The 18,989-nt window shown below is 46.7% G+C and overlaps 15 non-coding genes across 15 annotated transcripts; all 15 read left to right on the top strand.

Moving 5' to 3' along the window:
* The first annotated feature begins 766 nt into the window (after positions 1–766).
* Positions 767–957, top strand: LOC120984722. Its single transcript, XR_005775333.1, has one exon. It is a non-coding gene; the product is annotated as a U2 spliceosomal RNA (small nuclear RNA).
* Positions 958–1,987: 1,030 nt separating this feature from the next.
* LOC120984721 lies at positions 1,988–2,178 on the top strand. Its single transcript, XR_005775332.1, has one exon. It is a non-coding gene; the product is annotated as a U2 spliceosomal RNA (small nuclear RNA).
* A 1,031-nt stretch (positions 2,179–3,209) lies between these two features.
* Positions 3,210–3,400, top strand: LOC120984720. Its single transcript, XR_005775331.1, has one exon. It is a non-coding gene; the product is annotated as a U2 spliceosomal RNA (small nuclear RNA).
* Positions 3,401–4,430: 1,030 nt separating this feature from the next.
* Positions 4,431–4,621, top strand: LOC120984710. The gene has a single exon (XR_005775325.1). It is a non-coding gene; the product is annotated as a U2 spliceosomal RNA (small nuclear RNA).
* Positions 4,622–5,652: 1,031 nt separating this feature from the next.
* LOC120984698 lies at positions 5,653–5,843 on the top strand. The gene has a single exon (XR_005775314.1). It is a non-coding gene; the product is annotated as a U2 spliceosomal RNA (small nuclear RNA).
* Positions 5,844–6,874: 1,031 nt separating this feature from the next.
* On the top strand, positions 6,875–7,065 carry LOC120984687. The gene has a single exon (XR_005775303.1). It is a non-coding gene; the product is annotated as a U2 spliceosomal RNA (small nuclear RNA).
* Positions 7,066–8,096: 1,031 nt separating this feature from the next.
* LOC120984702 lies at positions 8,097–8,288 on the top strand. The gene has a single exon (XR_005775317.1). It is a non-coding gene; the product is annotated as a U2 spliceosomal RNA (small nuclear RNA).
* Positions 8,289–9,319: 1,031 nt separating this feature from the next.
* On the top strand, positions 9,320–9,510 carry LOC120984675. Its single transcript, XR_005775292.1, has one exon. It is a non-coding gene; the product is annotated as a U2 spliceosomal RNA (small nuclear RNA).
* A 1,033-nt stretch (positions 9,511–10,543) lies between these two features.
* On the top strand, positions 10,544–10,734 carry LOC120984762. The gene has a single exon (XR_005775370.1). It is a non-coding gene; the product is annotated as a U2 spliceosomal RNA (small nuclear RNA).
* Positions 10,735–11,766: 1,032 nt separating this feature from the next.
* On the top strand, positions 11,767–11,957 carry LOC120984749. Its single transcript, XR_005775359.1, has one exon. It is a non-coding gene; the product is annotated as a U2 spliceosomal RNA (small nuclear RNA).
* A 1,029-nt stretch (positions 11,958–12,986) lies between these two features.
* Positions 12,987–13,177, top strand: LOC120984738. The gene has a single exon (XR_005775348.1). It is a non-coding gene; the product is annotated as a U2 spliceosomal RNA (small nuclear RNA).
* Positions 13,178–14,223: 1,046 nt separating this feature from the next.
* On the top strand, positions 14,224–14,415 carry LOC120984705. The gene has a single exon (XR_005775320.1). It is a non-coding gene; the product is annotated as a U2 spliceosomal RNA (small nuclear RNA).
* Positions 14,416–15,451: 1,036 nt separating this feature from the next.
* LOC120984726 lies at positions 15,452–15,642 on the top strand. The gene has a single exon (XR_005775337.1). It is a non-coding gene; the product is annotated as a U2 spliceosomal RNA (small nuclear RNA).
* Positions 15,643–16,673: 1,031 nt separating this feature from the next.
* Positions 16,674–16,863, top strand: LOC120984701. Its single transcript, XR_005775316.1, has one exon. It is a non-coding gene; the product is annotated as a U2 spliceosomal RNA (small nuclear RNA).
* A 1,032-nt stretch (positions 16,864–17,895) lies between these two features.
* On the top strand, positions 17,896–18,086 carry LOC120984669. The gene has a single exon (XR_005775286.1). It is a non-coding gene; the product is annotated as a U2 spliceosomal RNA (small nuclear RNA).
* Positions 18,087–18,989: the final 903 nt, after the last annotated feature.

The following is an 18,989-nucleotide window of genomic DNA, read 5'->3' as shown; positions in this document are numbered from 1 at the left end:
TGATTGGTTAATTGGCTTATCACCTGAATGAATTGTTTGGACCTCCCCTCCTCCACGTTTGATTTGGGCCTGTTGTGCACACCTCGGAGGGTTGCTGAGTCGTCTCTGGCAGGCAATTGACCCTTTTTTGTATCAAGTTGGCTGGATGTAACCATTTAGCTTTTGCAGTGCTTCAATAAATGAGTAAAGTTTGCCTGTGTCTCCCTCTTGTGGATCTTTTGAACTGGATTACTTAGTGGCTAAAAAGTAGCCCAGCACTTCCTATGCAGCTGGACCTACCTTGTCTGTTCAATGGACGGAACACTGCGCGTGTCACAAGAGCCTTGTCAGGTCAAGAGGTCAAAGAGGTCAAGTAAGGTCAGCTATTGGATGACATCACAAGGGCCCTGATGGAACACTCAACAATGGTGCCGTGACATCACAATCAACAATGGTTATCCTTTTTTTTTTTTTTTTTTTTTCCTTTCACTCACTACTATTCCTATCATGCTTTCTGCTTGGCGTGCTTTGGCACCGCACCAGGAATTTCGTGCGAAGAAAAGGCGTGTCCAAAAGTCGCGTGTGGGCGGAGCTATGCAGATAGCAAACACGAAAAGAAGCATGCTGGTGTGACTTCTGTGCGTAGGACGCGCGTGAACGTTTTCCCCGGTTTGTGAGAGAAAGAAGCCTCCCGGACTGTGTATTGGGCTGGGGACAGTAGTCTATTGCCTTCATTAGTGCTCTGCATTGGGGACCATCGGCCTGTACTGCGAACCCTTTTCAGGTTATCGCTTCTCGGCCTTTTGGCTAAGATCAAGTGTAGTATCTGTTCTTATCAGTTTAATATCTGATACGTCCCCTATCTGGGGACCATATATTAAATGGATTTTTCGAACAGGGAGATGGAAAAAGAGCTTGCTCTGTCCACTCCACGCATTGACCTGGTATTGCAGTACCTCCAGGACCGGTGCACCCCTTCTAATCCAGTATGAAAAAACAGAATGAAATTGAAATGGATTGCAAGCATCATCCTTCCAGCCAAGCAAGTGGAAAGTTGTGTGTGTCGTGCCTCCTTCAGCTTCTCCTCTGTCTGCCCAGTCAGTGCAGTGTTGCTTTTTGCATATAATACCTGCATCTAGTCTGTCAATCTCCTAATTGCATCAGCTGTCGGTTGTTTCCAGCACCAAGCAACCCATTCAGCCCCAGTGTCGTCACACACACCCTGGATCCAATTAAGACTGATGATTGGTTAATTGGCTTATCACCTGAATGAATTGTTTGGACCTCCCCTCCTCCACGTTTGATTTGGGCCTGTTGTGCACACCTCGGAGGGTTGCTGAGTCGTCTCTGGCAGGCAATTGACCCTTTTTTGTATCAAGTTGGCTGGATGTAACCATTTAGCTTTTGCAGTGCTTCAATAAATGAGTAAAGTTTGCCTGTGTCTCCCTCTTGTGGATCTTTTGAACTGGATTACTTAGTGGCTAAAAAGTAGCCCAGCACTTCCTATGCAGCTGGACCTACCTTGTCTGTTCAATGGACGGAACACTGCGCGTGTCACAAGAGCCTTGTCAGGTCAAGAGGTCAAAGAGGTCAAGTAAGGTCAGCTATTGGATGACATCACAAGGGCCCTGATGGAACACTCAACAATGGTGCCGTGACATCACAATCAACAATGGTTATCCTTTTTTTTTTTTTTTTTTTTTTCTTTCACTCACTACTATTCCTTTCTTTCTTTCTGCTTGGCGTGCTTTGGCACCGCACCAGGAATTTCGTGCGAAGAAAAGGCGTGTCCAAAAGTCGCGTGTGGGCGGAGCTATGCAGATAGCAAACACGAAAAGAAGCATGCTGGTGTGACTTCTGTGCGTAGGACGCGCGTGAACGTTTTCCCCGGTTTGTGAGAGAAAGAAGCCTCCCGGACTGTGTATTGGGCTGGGGACAGTAGTCTATTGCCTTCATTAGTGCTCTGCATTGGGGACCATCGGCCTGTACTGCGAACCCTTTTCAGGTTATCGCTTCTCGGCCTTTTGGCTAAGATCAAGTGTAGTATCTGTTCTTATCAGTTTAATATCTGATACGTCCCCTATCTGGGGACCATATATTAAATGGATTTTTCGAACAGGGAGATGGAAAAAGAGCTTGCTCTGTCCACTCCACGCATTGACCTGGTATTGCAGTACCTCCAGGACCGGTGCACCCCTTCTAATCCAGTATGAAAAAACAGAATGAAATTGAAATGGATTGCAAGCATCATCCTTCCAGCCAAGCAAGTGGAAAGTTGTGTGTGTCGTGCCTCCTTCAGCTTCTCCTCTGTCTGCCCAGTCAGTGCAGTGTTGCTTTTTGCATATAATACCTGCATCTAGTCTGTCAATCTCCTAATTGCATCAGCTGTCGGTTGTTTCCAGCACCAAGCAACCCATTCAGCCCCAGTGTCGTCACACACACCCTGGATCCAATTAAGACTGATGATTGGTTAATTGGCTTATCACCTGAATGAATTGTTTGGACCTCCCCTCCTCCACGTTTGATTTGGGCCTGTTGTGCACACCTCGGAGGGTTGCTGAGTCGTCTCTGGCAGGCAATTGACCCTTTTTTGTATCAAGTTGGCTGGATGTAACCATTTAGCTTTTGCAGTGCTTCAATAAATGAGTAAAGTTTGCCTGTGTCTCCCTCTTGTGGATCTTTTGAACTGGATTACTTAGTGGCTAAAAAGTAGCCCAGCACTTCCTATGCAGCTGGACCTACCTTGTCTGTTCAATGGACGGAACACTGCGCGTGTCACAAGAGCCTTGTCAGGTCAAGAGGTCAAAGAGGTCAAGTAAGGTCAGCTATTGGATGACATCACAAGGGCCCTGATGGAACACTCAACAATGGTGCCGTGACATCACAATCAACAATGGTTATCCTTTTTTTTTTTTTTTTTTTTTTCCTTTCACTCACTACTATTCCTATCATGCTTTCTGCTTGGCGTGCTTTGGCACCGCACCAGGAATTTCGTGCGAAGAAAAGGCGTGTCCAAAAGTCGCGTGTGGGCGGAGCTATGCAGATAGCAAACACGAAAAGAAGCATGCTGGTGTGACTTCTGTGCGTAGGACGCGCGTGAACGTTTTCCCCGGTTTGTGAGAGAAAGAAGCCTCCCGGACTGTGTATTGGGCTGGGGACAGTAGTCTATTGCCTTCATTAGTGCTCTGCATTGGGGACCATCGGCCTGTACTGCGAACCCTTTTCAGGTTATCGCTTCTCGGCCTTTTGGCTAAGATCAAGTGTAGTATCTGTTCTTATCAGTTTAATATCTGATACGTCCCCTATCTGGGGACCATATATTAAATGGATTTTTCGAACAGGGAGATGGAAAAAGAGCTTGCTCTGTCCACTCCACGCATTGACCTGGTATTGCAGTACCTCCAGGACCGGTGCACCCCTTCTAATCCAGTATGAAAAAACAGAATGAAATTGAAATGGATTGCAAGCATCATCCTTCCAGCCAAGCAAGTGGAAAGTTGTGTGTGTCGTGCCTCCTTCAGCTTCTCCTCTGTCTGCCCAGTCAGTGCAGTGTTGCTTTTTGCATATAATACCTGCATCTAGTCTGTCAATCTCCTAATTGCATCAGCTGTCGGTTGTTTCCAGCACCAAGCAACCCATTCAGCCCCAGTGTCGTCACACACACCCTGGATCCAATTAAGACTGATGATTGGTTAATTGGCTTATCACCTGAATGAATTGTTTGGACCTCCCCTCCTCCACGTTTGATTTGGGCCTGTTGTGCACACCTCGGAGGGTTGCTGAGTCGTCTCTGGCAGGCAATTGACCCTTTTTTGTATCAAGTTGGCTGGATGTAACCATTTAGCTTTTGCAGTGCTTCAATAAATGAGTAAAGTTTGCCTGTGTCTCCCTCTTGTGGATCTTTTGAACTGGATTACTTAGTGGCTAAAAAGTAGCCCAGCACTTCCTATGCAGCTGGACCTACCTTGTCTGTTCAATGGACGGAACACTGCGCGTGTCACAAGAGCCTTGTCAGGTCAAGAGGTCAAAGAGGTCAAGTAAGGTCAGCTATTGGATGACATCACAAGGGCCCTGATGGAACACTCAACAATGGTGCCGTGACATCACAATCAACAATGGTTATCCTTTTTTTTTTTTTTTTTTTTTCCTTTCACTCACTACTATTCCTATCATGCTTTCTGCTTGGCGTTCTTTGGCACCGCACCAGGAATTTCGTGCGAAGAAAAGGCGTGTCCAAAAGTCGCGTGTGGGCGGAGCTATGCAGATAGCAAACACGAAAAGAAGCATGCTGGTGTGACTTCTGTGCGTAGGACGCGCGTGAACGTTTTCCCCGGTTTGTGAGAGAAAGAAGCCTCCCGGACTGTGTATTGGGCTGGGGACAGTAGTCTATTGCCTTCATTAGTGCTCTGCATTGGGGACCATCGGCCTGTACTGCGAACCCTTTTCAGGTTATCGCTTCTCGGCCTTTTGGCTAAGATCAAGTGTAGTATCTGTTCTTATCAGTTTAATATCTGATACGTCCCCTATCTGGGGACCATATATTAAATGGATTTTTCGAACAGGGAGATGGAAAAAGAGCTTGCTCTGTCCACTCCACGCATTGACCTGGTATTGCAGTACCTCCAGGACCGGTGCACCCCTTCTAATCCAGTATGAAAAAACAGAATGAAATTGAAATGGATTGCAAGCATCATCCTTCCAGCCAAGCAAGTGGAAAGTTGTGTGTGTCGTGCCTCCTTCAGCTTCTCCTCTGTCTGCCCAGTCAGTGCAGTGTTGCTTTTTGCATATAATACCTGCATCTAGTCTGTCAATCTCCTAATTGCATCAGCTGTCGGTTGTTTCCAGCACCAAGCAACCCATTCAGCCCCAGTGTCGTCACACACACCCTGGATCCAATTAAGACTGATGATTGGTTAATTGGCTTATCACCTGAATGAATTGTTTGGACCTCCCCTCCTCCACGTTTGATTTGGGCCTGTTGTGCACACCTCGGAGGGTTGCTGAGTCGTCTCTGGCAGGCAATTGACCCTTTTTTGTATCAAGTTGGCTGGATGTAACCATTTAGCTTTTGCAGTGCTTCAATAAATGAGTAAAGTTTGCCTGTGTCTCCCTCTTGTGGATCTTTTGAACTGGATTACTTAGTGGCTAAAAAGTAGCCCAGCACTTCCTATGCAGCTGGACCTACCTTGTCTGTTCAATGGACGGAACACTGCGCGTGTCACAAGAGCCTTGTCAGGTCAAGAGGTCAAAGAGGTCAAGTAAGGTCAGCTATTGGATGACATCACAAGGGCCCTGATGGAACACTCAACAATGGTGCCGTGACATCACAATCAACAATGGTTATCCTTTTTTTTTTTTTTTTTTTTTTCCTTTCACTCACTACTATTCCTATCATGCTTTCTGCTTGGCGTGCTTTGGCACCGCACCAGGAATTTCGTGCGAAGAAAAGGCGTGTCCAAAAGTCGCGTGTGGGCGGAGCTATGCAGATAGCAAACACGAAAAGAAGCATGCTGGTGTGACTTCTGTGCGTAGGACGCGCGTGAACGTTTTCCCCGGTTTGTGAGAGAAAGAAGCCTCCCGGACTGTGTATTGGGCTGGGGACAGTAGTCTATTGCCTTCATTAGTGCTCTGCATTGGGGACCATCGGCCTGTACTGCGAACCCTTTTCAGGTTATCGCTTCTCGGCCTTTTGGCTAAGATCAAGTGTAGTATCTGTTCTTATCAGTTTAATATCTGATACGTCCCCTATCTGGGGACCATATATTAAATGGATTTTTCGAACAGGGAGATGGAAAAAGAGCTTGCTCTGTCCACTCCACGCATTGACCTGGTATTGCAGTACCTCCAGGACCGGTGCACCCCTTCTAATCCAGTATGAAAAAACAGAATGAAATTGAAATGGATTGCAAGCATCATCCTTCCAGCCAAGCAAGTGGAAAGTTGTGTGTGTCGTGCCTCCTTCAGCTTCTCCTCTGTCTGCCCAGTCAGTGCAGTGTTGCTTTTTGCATATAATACCTGCATCTAGTCTGTCAATCTCCTAATTGCATCAGCTGTCGGTTGTTTCCAGCACCAAGCAACCCATTCAGCCCCAGTGTCGTCACACACACCCTGGATCCAATTAAGACTGATGATTGGTTAATTGGCTTATCACCTGAATGAATTGTTTGGACCTCCCCTCCTCCACGTTTGATTTGGGCCTGTTGTGCACACCTCGGAGGGTTGCTGAGTCGTCTCTGGCAGGCAATTGACCCTTTTTTGTATCAAGTTGGCTGGATGTAACCATTTAGCTTTTGCAGTGCTTCAATAAATGAGTAAAGTTTGCCTGTGTCTCCCTCTTGTGGATCTTTTGAACTGGATTACTTAGTGGCTAAAAAGTAGCCCAGCACTTCCTATGCAGCTGGACCTACCTTGTCTGTTCAATGGACGGAACACTGCGCGTGTCACAAGAGCCTTGTCAGGTCAAGAGGTCAAAGAGGTCAAGTAAGGTCAGCTATTGGATGACATCACAAGGGCCCTGATGGAACACTCAACAATGGTGCCGTGACATCACAATCAACAATGGTTATCCTTTTTTTTTTTTTTTTTTTTTTCCTTTCACTCACTACTATTCCTATCATGCTTTCTGCTTGGCGTGCTTTGGCACCGCACCAGGAATTTCGTGCGAAGAAAAGGCGTGTCCAAAAGTCGCGTGTGGGCGGAGCTATGCAGATAGCAAACACGAAAAGAAGCATGCTGGTGTGACTTCTGTGCGTAGGACGCGCGTGAACGTTTTCCCCGGTTTGTGAGAGAAAGAAGCCTCCCGGACTGTGTATTGGGCTGGGGACAGTAGTCTATTGCCTTCATTAGTGCTCTGCATTGGGGACCATCGGCCTGTACTGCGAACCCTTTTCAGGTTATCGCTTCTCGGCCTTTTGGCTAAGATCAAGTGTAGTATCTGTTCTTATCAGTTTAATATCTGATACGTCCCCTATCTGGGGACCATATATTAAATGGATTTTTCGAACAGGGAGATGGAAAAAGAGCTTGCTCTGTCCACTCCACGCATTGACCTGGTATTGCAGTACCTCCAGGACCGGTGCACCCCTTCTAATCCAGTATGAAAAAACAGAATGAAATTGAAATGGATTGCAAGCATCATCCTTCCAGCCAAGCAAGTGGAAAGTTGTGTGTGTCGTGCCTCCTTCAGCTTCTCCTCTGTCTGCCCAGTCAGTGCAGTGTTGCTTTTTGCATATAATACCTGCATCTAGTCTGTCAATCTCCTAATTGCATCAGCTGTCGGTTGTTTCCAGCACCAAGCAACCCATTCAGCCCCAGTGTCGTCACACACACCCTGGATCCAATTAAGACTGATGATTGGTTAATTGGCTTATCACCTGAATGAATTGTTTGGACCTCCCCTCCTCCACGTTTGATTTGGGCCTGTTGTGCACACCTCGGAGGGTTGCTGAGTCGTCTCTGGCAGGCAATTGACCCTTTTTTGTATCAAGTTGGCTGGATGTAACCATTTAGCTTTTGCAGTGCTTCAATAAATGAGTAAAGTTTGCCTGTGTCTCCCTCTTGTGGATCTTTTGAACTGGATTACTTAGTGGCTAAAAAGTAGCCCAGCACTTCCTATGCAGCTGGACCTACCTTGTCTGTTCAATGGACGGAACACTGCGCGTGTCACAAGAGCCTTGTCAGGTCAAGAGGTCAAAGAGGTCAAGTAAGGTCAGCTATTGGATGACATCACAAGGGCCCTGATGGAACACTCAACAATGGTGCCGTGACATCACAATCAACAATGGTTATCCTTTTTTTTTTTTTTTTTTTTTTCCTTTCACTCACTACTATTCCTATCATGCTTTCTGCTTGGCGTGCTTTGGCACCGCACCAGGAATTTCGTGCGAAGAAAAGGCGTGTCCAAAAGTCGCGTGTGGGCGGAGCTATGCAGATAGCAAACACGAAAAGAAGCATGCTGGTGTGACTTCTGTGCGTAGGACGCGCGTGAACGTTTTCCCCGGTTTGTGAGAGAAAGAAGCCTCCCGGACTGTGTATTGGGCTGGGGACAGTAGTCTATTGCCTTCATTAGTGCTCTGCATTGGGGACCATCGGCCTGTACTGCGAACCCTTTTCAGGTTATCGCTTCTCGGCCTTTTGGCTAAGATCAAGTGTAGTATCTGTTCTTATCAGTTTAATATCTGATACGTCCCCTATCTGGGGACCATATATTAAATGGATTTTTTCGAACAGGGAGATGGAAAAAGAGCTTGCTCTGTCCACTCCACGCATTGACCTGGTATTGCAGTACCTCCAGGACCGGTGCACCCCTTCTAATCCAGTATGAAAAAACAGAATGAAATTGAAATGGATTGCAAGCATCATCCTTCCAGCCAAGCAAGTGGAAAGTTGTGTGTGTCGTGCCTCCTTCAGCTTCTCCTCTGTCTGCCCAGTCAGTGCAGTGTTGCTTTTTGCATATAATACCTGCATCTAGTCTGTCAATCTCCTAATTGCATCAGCTGTCGGTTGTTTCCAGCACCAAGCAACCCATTCAGCCCCAGTGTCGTCACACACACCCTGGATCCAATTAAGACTGATGATTGGTTAATTGGCTTATCACCTGAATGAATTGTTTGGACCTCCCCTCCTCCACGTTTGATTTGGGCCTGTTGTGCACACCTCGGAGGGTTGCTGAGTCGTCTCTGGCAGGCAATTGACCCTTTTTTGTATCAAGTTGGCTGGATGTAACCATTTAGCTTTTGCAGTGCTTCAATAAATGAGTAAAGTTTGCCTGTGTCTCCCTCTTGTGGATCTTTTGAACTGGATTACTTAGTGGCTAAAAAGTAGCCCAGCACTTCCTATGCAGCTGGACCTACCTTGTCTGTTCAATGGACGGAACACTGCGCGTGTCACAAGAGCCTTGTCAGGTCAAGAGGTCAAAGAGGTCAAGTAAGGTCAGCTATTGGATGACATCACAAGGGCCCTGATGGAACACTCAACAATGGTGCCGTGACATCACAATCAACAATGGTTATCCTTTTTTTTTTTTTTTTTTTTTTCCTTTCACTCACTACTATTCCTTTCATGCTTTCTGCTTGGCGTGCTTTGGCACCGCACCAGGAATTTCGTGCGAAGAAAAGGCGTGTCCAAAAGTCGCGTGTGGGCGGAGCTATGCAGATAGCAAACACGAAAAGAAGCATGCTGGTGTGACTTCTGTGCGTAGGACGCGCGTGAACGTTTTCCCCGGTTTGTGAGAGAAAGAAGCCTCCCGGACTGTGTATTGGGCTGGGGACAGTAGTCTATTGCCTTCATTAGTGCTCTGCATTGGGGACCATCGGCCTGTACTGCGAACCCTTTTCAGGTTATCGCTTCTCGGCCTTTTGGCTAAGATCAAGTGTAGTATCTGTTCTTATCAGTTTAATATCTGATACGTCCCCTATCTGGGGACCATATATTAAATGGATTTTTCGAACAGGGAGATGGAAAAAGAGCTTGCTCTGTCCACTCCACGCATTGACCTGGTATTGCAGTACCTCCAGGACCGGTGCACCCCTTCTAATCCAGTATGAAAAAACAGAATGAAATTGAAATGGATTGCAAGCATCATCCTTCCAGCCAAGCAAGTGGAAAGTTGTGTGTGTCGTGCCTCCTTCAGCTTCTCCTCTGTCTGCCCAGTCAGTGCAGTGTTGCTTTTTGCATATAATACCTGCATCTAGTCTGTCAATCTCCTAATTGCATCAGCTGTCGGTTGTTTCCAGCACCAAGCAACCCATTCAGCCCCAGTGTCGTCACACACACCCTGGATCCAATTAAGACTGATGATTGGTTAATTGGCTTATCACCTGAATGAATTGTTTGGACCTCCCCTCCTCCACGTTTGATTTGGGCCTGTTGTGCACACCTCGGAGGGTTGCTGAGTCGTCTCTGGCAGGCAATTGACCCTTTTTTGTATCAAGTTGGCTGGATGTAACCATTTAGCTTTTGCAGTGCTTCAATAAATGAGTAAAGTTTGCCTGTGTCTCCCTCTTGTGGATCTTTTGAACTGGATTACTTAGTGGCTAAAAAGTAGCCCAGCACTTCCTATGCAGCTGGACCTACCTTGTCTGTTCAATGGACGGAACACTGCGCGTGTCACAAGAGCCTTGTCAGGTCAAGAGGTCAAAGAGGTCAAGTAAGGTCAGCTATTGGATGACATCACAAGGGCCCTGATGGAACACTCAACAATGGTGCCGTGACATCACAATCAACAATGGTTATCCTTTTTTTTTTTTTTTTTTTTTTTTCCTTTCACTCACTACTATTCCTATCATGCTTTCTGCTTGGCGTGCTTTGGCACCGCACCAGGAATTTCGTGCGAAGAAAAGGCGTGTCCAAAAGTCGCGTGTGGGCGGAGCTATGCAGATAGCAAACACGAAAAGAAGCATGCTGGTGTGACTTCTGTGCGTAGGACGCGCGTGAACGTTTTCCCCGGTTTGTGAGAGAAAGAAGCCTCCCGGACTGTGTATTGGGCTGGGGACAGTAGTCTATTGCCTTCATTAGTGCTCTGCATTGGGGACCATCGGCCTGTACTGCGAACCCTTTTCAGGTTATCGCTTCTCGGCCTTTTGGCTAAGATCAAGTGTAGTATCTGTTCTTATCAGTTTAATATCTGATACGTCCCCTATCTGGGGACCATATATTAAATGGATTTTTCGAACAGGGAGATGGAAAAAGAGCTTGCTCTGTCCACTCCACGCATTGACCTGGTATTGCAGTACCTCCAGGACCGGTGCACCCCTTCTAATCCAGTATGAAAAAACAGAATGAAATTGAAATGGATTGCAAGCATCATCCTTCCAGCCAAGCAAGTGGAAAGTTGTGTGTGTCGTGCCTCCTTCAGCTTCTCCTCTGTCTGCCCAGTCAGTGCAGTGTTGCTTTTTGCATATAATACCTGCATCTAGTCTGTCAATCTCCTAATTGCATCAGCTGTCGGTTGTTTCCAGCACCAAGCAACCCATTCAGCCCCAGTGTCGTCACACACACCCTGGATCCAATTAAGACTGATGATTGGTTAATTGGCTTATCACCTGAATGAATTGTTTGGACCTCCCCTCCTCCACGTTTGATTTGGGCCTGTTGTGCACACCTCGGAGGGTTGCTGAGTCGTCTCTGGCAGGCAATTGACCCTTTTTTGTATCAAGTTGGCTGGATGTAACCATTTAGCTTTTGCAGTGCTTCAATAAATGAGTAAAGTTTGCCTGTGTCTCCCTCTTGTGGATCTTTTGAACTGGATTACTTAGTGGCTAAAAAGTAGCCCAGCACTTCCTATGCAGCTGGACCTACCTTGTCTGTTCAATGGACGGAACACTGCGCGTGTCACAAGAGCCTTGTCAGGTCAAGAGGTCAAAGAGGTCAAGTAAGGTCAGCTATTGGATGACATCACAAGGGCCCTGATGGAACACTCAACAATGGTGCCGTGACATCACAATCAACAATGGTTATCCTTTTTTTTTTTTTTTTTTTTTTTCCTTTCACTCACTACTATTCCTATCATGCTTTCTGCTTGGCGTGCTTTGGCACCGCACCAGGAATTTCGTGCGAAGAAAAGGCGTGTCCAAAAGTCGCGTGTGGGCGGAGCTATGCAGATAGCAAACACGAAAAGAAGCATGCTGGTGTGACTTCTGTGCGTAGGACGCGCGTGAACGTTTTCCCCGGTTTGTGAGAGAAAGAAGCCTCCCGGACTGTGTATTGGGCTGGGGACAGTAGTCTATTGCCTTCATTAGTGCTCTGCATTGGGGACCATCGGCCTGTACTGCGAACCCTTTTCAGGTTATCGCTTCTCGGCCTTTTGGCTAAGATCAAGTGTAGTATCTGTTCTTATCAGTTTAATATCTGATACGTCCCCTATCTGGGGACCATATATTAAATGGATTTTTCGAACAGGGAGATGGAAAAAGAGCTTGCTCTGTCCACTCCACGCATTGACCTGGTATTGCAGTACCTCCAGGACCGGTGCACCCCTTCTAATCCAGTATGAAAAAACAGAATGAAATTGAAATGGATTGCAAGCATCATCCTTCCAGCCAAGCAAGTGGAAAGTTGTGTGTGTCGTGCCTCCTTCAGCTTCTCCTCTGTCTGCCCAGTCAGTGCAGTGTTGCTTTTTGCATATAATACCTGCATCTAGTCTGTCAATCTCCTAATTGCATCAGCTGTCGGTTGTTTCCAGCACCAAGCAACCCATTCAGCCCCAGTGTCGTCACACACACCCTGGATCCAATTAAGACTGATGATTGGTTAATTGGCTTATCACCTGAATGAATTGTTTGGACCTCCCCTCCTCCACGTTTGATTTGGGCCTGTTGTGCACACCTCGGAGGGTTGCTGAGTCGTCTCTGGCAGGCAATTGACCCTTTTTTGTATCAAGTTGGCTGGATGTAACCATTTAGCTTTTGCAGTGCTTCAATAAATGAGTAAAGTTTGCCTGTGTCTCCCTCTTGTGGATCTTTTGAACTGGATTACTTAGTGGCTAAAAAGTAGCCCAGCACTTCCTATGCAGCTGGACCTACTTGTCTGTTCAATGGACGGAACACTGCGCGTGTCACAAGAGCCTTGTCAGGTCAAGAGGTCAAAGAGGTCAAGTAAGGTCAGCTATTGGATGACATCACAAGGGCCCTGATGGAACACTCAACAATGGTGCCGTGACATCACAATCAACAATGGTTATCCTTTTTTTTTTTTTTTTTTTTTTCCTTTCACTCACTACTATTCCTATCATGCTTTCTGCTTGGCGTGCTTTGGCACCGCACCAGGAATTTCGTGCGAAGAAAAGGCGTGTCCAAAAGTCGCGTGTGGGCGGAGCTATGCAGATAGCAAACACGAAAAGAAGCATGCTGGTGTGACTTCTGTGCGTAGGACGCGCGTGAACGTTTTCCCCGGTTTGTGAGAGAAAGAAGCTCCCGGACTGTGTATTGGGCTGGGGACAGTAGTCTATTGCCTTCATTAGTGCTCTGCATTGGGGACCATCGGCCTGTACTGCGAACCCTTTTCAGGTTATCGCTTCTCGGCCTTTTGGCTAAGATCAAGTGTAGTATCTGTTCTTATCAGTTTAATATCTGATACGTCCCCTATCTGGGGACCATATATTAAATGGATTTTTCGAACAGGGAGATGGAAAAAGAGCTTGCTCTGTCCACTCCACGCATTGACCTGGTATTGCAGTACCTCCAGGACCGGTGCACCCCTTCTAATCCAGTATGAAAAAACAGAATGAAATTGAAATGGATTGCAAGCATCATCCTTCCAGCCAAGCAAGTGGAAAGTTGTGTGTGTCGTGCCTCCTTCAGCTTCTCCTCTGTCTGCCCAGTCAGTGCAGTGTTGCTTTTTGCATATAATACCTGCATCTAGTCTGTCAATCTCCTAATTGCATCAGCTGTCGGTTGTTTCCAGCACCAAGCAACCCATTCAGCCCCAGTGTCGTCACACACACCCTGGATCCAATTAAGACTGATGATTGGTTAATTGGCTTATCACCTGAATGAATTGTTTGGACCTCCCCTCCTCCACGTTTGATTTGGGCCTGTTGTGCACACCTCGGAGGGTTGCTGAGTCGTCTCTGGCAGGCAATTGACCCTTTTTTGTATCAAGTTGGCTGGATGTAACCATTTAGCTTTTGCAGTGCTTCAATAAATGAGTAAAGTTTGCCTGTGTCTCCCTCTTGTGGATCTTTTGAACTGGATTACTTAGTGGCTAAAAGTAGCCCAGCACTTCCTATGCAGCTGGACCTACCTTGTCTGTTCAATGGACGGAACACTGCGCGTGTCACAAGAGCCTTGTCAGGTCAAGAGGTCAAAGAGGTCAAGTAAGGTCAGCTATTGGATGACATCACAAGGGCCCTGATGGAACACTCAACAATGGTGCCGTGACATCACAATCAACAATGGTTATCCTTTTTTTTTTTTTTTTTTTTTCTTTCTTTTTTTTTTTCCTTTCACTCACTACTATTCCTATCATGCTTTCTGCTTGGCGTGCTTTGGCACCGCACCAGGAATTTCGTGCGAAGAAAAGGCGTGTCCAAAAGTCGCGTGTGGGCGGAGCTATGCAGATAGCAAACACGAAAAGAAGCATGCTGGTGTGACTTCTGTGCGTAGGACGCGCGTGAACGTTTTCCCCGGTTTGTGAGAGAAAGAAGCCTCCCGGACTGTGTATTGGGCTGGGGACAGTAGTCTATTGGCCTTCATTAGTGCTCTGCATTGGGGACCATCGGCCTGTACTGCGAACCCTTTTCAGGTTATCGCTTCTCGGCCTTTTGGCTAAGATCAAGTGTAGTATCTGTTCTTATCAGTTTAATATCTGATACGTCCCCTATCTGGGGGACCATATATTAAATGGATTTTTCGAACAGGGAGATGGAAAAAGAGCTTGCTCTGTCCACTCCACGCATTGACCTGGTATTGCAGTACCTCCAGGACCGGTGCACCCCTTCTAATCCAGTATGAAAAAACAGAATGAAATTGAAATGGATTGCAAGCATCATCCTTCCAGCCAAGCAAGTGGAAAGTTGTGTGTGTCGTGCCTCCTTCAGCTTCTCCTCTGTCTGCCCAGTCAGTGCAGTGTTGCTTTTTGCATATAATACCTGCATCTAGTCTGTCAATCTCCTAATTGCATCAGCTGTCGGTTGTTTCCAGCACCAAGCAACCCATTCAGCCCCAGTGTCGTCACACACACCCTGGATCCAATTAAGACTGATGATTGGTTAATTGGCTTATCACCTGAATGAATTGTTTGGACCTCCCCTCCTCCACGTTTGATTTGGGCCTGTTGTGCACACCTCGGAGGGTTGCTGAGTCGTCTCTGGCAGGCAATTGACCCTTTTTTGTATCAAGTTGGCTGGATGTAACCATTTAGCTTTTGCAGTGCTTCAATAAATGAGTAAAGTTTGCCTGTGTCTCCCTCTTGTGGATCTTTTGAACTGGATTACTTAGTGGCTAAAAAGTAGCCCAGCACTTCCTATGCAGCTGGACCTACCTTGTCTGTTCAATGGACGGAACACTGCGCGTGTCACAAGAGCCTTGTCAGGTCAAGAGGTCAAAGAGGTCAAGTAAGGTCAGCTATTGGATGACATCACAAGGGCCCTGATGGAACACTCACAATGGTGCCGTGACATCACAATCAACAATGGTTATCCTTTTTTTTTTTTTTTTTTTTTTTTTTTTCCTTTCACTCACTACTATTCCTATCATGCTTTCTGCTTGGCGTGCTTTGGCACCGCACCAGGAATTTCGTGCGAAGAAAAGGCGTGTCCAAAAGTCGCGTGTGGGCGGAGCTATGCAGATAGCAAACACGAAAAGAAGCATGCTGGTGTGACTTCTGTGCGTAGGACGCGCGTGAACGTTTTCCCCGGTTTGTGAGAGAAAGAAGCCTCCCGGACTGTGTATTGGGCTGGGGACAGTAGTCTATTGCCTTCATTAGTGCTCTGCATTGGGGACCATCGGCCTGTACTGCGAACCCTTTTCAGGTTATCGCTTCTCGGCCTTTTGGCTAAGATCAAGTGTAGTATCTGTTCTTATCAGTTTAATATCTGATACGTCCCCTATCTGGGGACCATATATTAAATGGATTTTTCGAACAGGGAGATGGAAAAAGAGCTTGCTCTGTCCACTCCACGCATTGACCTGGTATTGCAGTACCTCCAGGACCGGTGCACCCCTTCTAATCCAGTATGAAAAAACAGAATGAAATTGAAATGGATTGCAAGCATCATCCTTCCAGCCAAGCAAGTGGAAAGTTGTGTGTGTCGTGCCTCCTTCAGCTTCTCCTCTGTCTGCCCAGTCAGTGCAGTGTTGCTTTTTGCATATAATACCTGCATCTAGTCTGTCAATCTCCTAATTGCATCAGCTGTCGGTTGTTTCCAGCACCAAGCAACCCATTCAGCCCCAGTGTCGTCACTCACACCCTGGATCCAATTAAGACTGATGATTGGTTAATTGGCTTATCACCTGAATGAATTGTTTGGACCTCCCCTCCTCCACGTTTGATTTGGGCCTGTTGTGCACACCTCGGAGGGTTGCTGAGTCGTCTCTGGCAGGCAATTGACCCTTTTTTGTATCAAGTTGGCTGGATGTAACCATTTAGCTTTTGCAGTGCTTCAATAATGAGTAAAGTTTGCCTGTGTCTCCCTCTTGTGGATCTTTTGAACTGGATTACTTAGTGGCTAAAAAGTAGCCCAGCACTTCCTATGCAGCTGGACCTACCTTGTCTGTTCAATGGACGGAACACTGCGCGTGTCACAAGAGCCTTGTCAGGTCAAGAGGTCAAAGAGGTCAAGTAAGGTCAGCTATTGGATGACATCACAAGGGCCCTGATGGAACACTCAACAATGGTGCCGTGACATCACAATCAACAATGGTTATCCTTTTTTTTTTTTTTTTTTTTTTTCCTTTCACTCACTACTATTCCTATCATGCTTTCTGCTTGGCGTGCTTTGGCACCGCACCAGGAATTTCGTGCGAAGAAAAGGCGTGTCCAAAAGTCGCGTGTGGGCGGAGCTATGCAGATAGCAAACACGAAAAGAAGCATGCTGGTGTGACTTCTGTGCGTAGGACGCGCGTGAACGTTTTCCCCGGTTTGTGAGAGAAAGAAGCCTCCCGGACTGTGTATTGGGCTGGGGACAGTAGTCTATTGCCTTCATTAGTGCTCTGCATTGGGGACCATCGGCCTGTACTGCGAACCCTTTTCAGGTTATCGCTTCTCGGCCTTTTGGCTAAGATCAAGTGTAGTATCTGTTCTTATCAGTTTAATATCTGATACGTCCCCTATCTGGGGACCATATATTAAATGGATTTTTCGAACAGGGAGATGGAAAAGAGCTTGCTCTGTCCACTCCACGCATTGACCTGGTATTGCAGTACCTCCAGGACCGGTGCACCCCTTCTAATCCAGTATGAAAAAACAGAATGAAATTGAAATGGATTGCAAGCATCATCCTTCCAGCCAAGCAAGTGGAAAGTTGTGTGTGTCGTGCCTCCTTCAGCTTCTCCTCTGTCTGCCCAGTCAGTGCAGTGTTGCTTTTTGCATATAATACCTGCATCTAGTCTGTCAATCTCCTAATTGCATCAGCTGTCGGTTGTTTCCAGCACCAAGCAACCCATTCAGCCCCAGTGTCGTCACACACACCCTGGATCCAATTAAGACTGATGATTGGTTAATTGGCTTATCACCTGAATGAATTGTTTGGACCTCCCCTCCTCCACGTTTGATTTGGGCCTGTTGTGCACACCTCGGAGGGTTGCTGAGTCGTCTCTGGCAGGCAATTGACCCTTTTTTGTATCAAGTTGGCTGGATGTAACCATTTAGCTTTTGCAGTGCTTCAATAAATGAGTAAAGTTTGCCTGTGTCTCCCTCTTGTGGATCTTTTGAACTGGATTACTTAGTGGCTAAAAAGTAGCCCAGCACTTCCTATGCAGCTGGACCTACCTTGTCTGTTCAATGGACGGAACACTGCGCGTGTCACAAGAGCCTTGTCAGGTCAAGAGGTCAAAGAGGTCAAGTAAGGTCAGCTATTGGATGACATCACAAGGGCCCTGATGGAACACTCAACAATGGTGCCGTGACATCACAATCAACAATGGTTATCCTTTTTTTTTTTTTTTTTTTTTTTTCTTTCACTCACTACTATTCCTATCATGCTTTCTGCTTGGCGTGCTTTGGCACCGCACCAGGAATTTCGTGCGAAGAAAAGGCGTGTCCAAAAGTCGCGTGTGGGCGGAGCTATGCAGATAGCAAACACGAAAAGAAGCATGCTGGTGTGACTTCTGTGCGTAGGACGCGCGTGAACGTTTTCCCCGGTTTGTGAGAGAAAGAAGCCTCCCGGACTGTGTATTGGGCTGGGGACAGTAGTCTATTGCCTTCATTAGTGCTCTGCATTGGGGACCATCGGCCTGTACTGCGAACCCTTTTCAGGTTATCGCTTCTCGGCCTTTTGGCTAAGATCAAGTGTAGTATCTGTTCTTATCAGTTTAATATCTGATACGTCCCCTATCTGGGGACCATATATTAAATGGATTTTTCGAACAGGGAGATGGAAAAAGAGCTTGCTCTGTCCACTCCACGCATTGACCTGGTATTGCAGTACCTCCAGGACCGGTGCACCCCTTCTAATCCAGTATGAAAAAACAGAATGAAATTGAAATGGATTGCAAGCATCATCCTTCCAGCCAAGCAAGTGGAAAGTTGTGTGTGTCGTGCCTCCTTCAGCTTCTCCTCTGTCTGCCCAGTCAGTGCAGTGTTGCTTTTTGCATATAATACCTGCATCTAGTCTGTCAATCTCCTAATTGCATCAGCTGTCGGTTGTTTCCAGCACCAAGCAACCCATTCAGCCCCAGTGTCGTCACACACACCCTGGATCCAATTAAGACTGATGATTGGTTAATTGGCTTATCACCTGAATGAATTGTTTGGACCTCCCCTCCTCCACGTTTGATTTGGGCCTGTTGTGCACACCTCGGAGGGTTGCTGAGTCGTCTCTGGCAGGCAATTGACCCTTTTTTGTATCAAGTTGGCTGGATGTAACCATTTAGCTTTTGCAGTGCTTCAATAAATGAGTAAAGTTTGCCTGTGTCTCCCTCTTGTGGATCTTTTGAACTGGATTACTTAGTGGCTAAAAAGTAGCCCAGCACTTCCTATGCAGCTGGACCTACCTTGTCTGTTCAATGGACGGAACACTGCGCGTGTCACAAGAGCCTTGTCAGGTCAAGAGGTCAAAGAGGTCAAGTAAGGTCAGCTATTGGATGACATCACAAGGGCCCTGATGGAACACTCAACAATGGTGCCGTGACATCACAATCAACAATGGTTATCCTTTTTTTTTTTTTTTTTTTCCTTTCACTCACTACTATTCCTATCATGCTTTCTGCTTGGCGTGCTTTGGCACCGCACCAGGAATTTCGTGCGAAGAAAAGGCGTGTCCAAAAGTCGCGTGTGGGCGGAGCTATGCAGATAGCAAACACGAAAAGAAGCATGCTGGTGTGACTTCTGTGCGTAGGACGCGCGTGAACGTT

This window comes from Bufo bufo, unplaced genomic scaffold (assembly GCF_905171765.1).
Source record: "Bufo bufo unplaced genomic scaffold, aBufBuf1.1, whole genome shotgun sequence".
NCBI lineage: Eukaryota > Metazoa > Chordata > Amphibia > Anura > Bufonidae > Bufo > Bufo bufo.
This window is presented reverse-complemented; position numbering and strand designations above follow the sequence as displayed.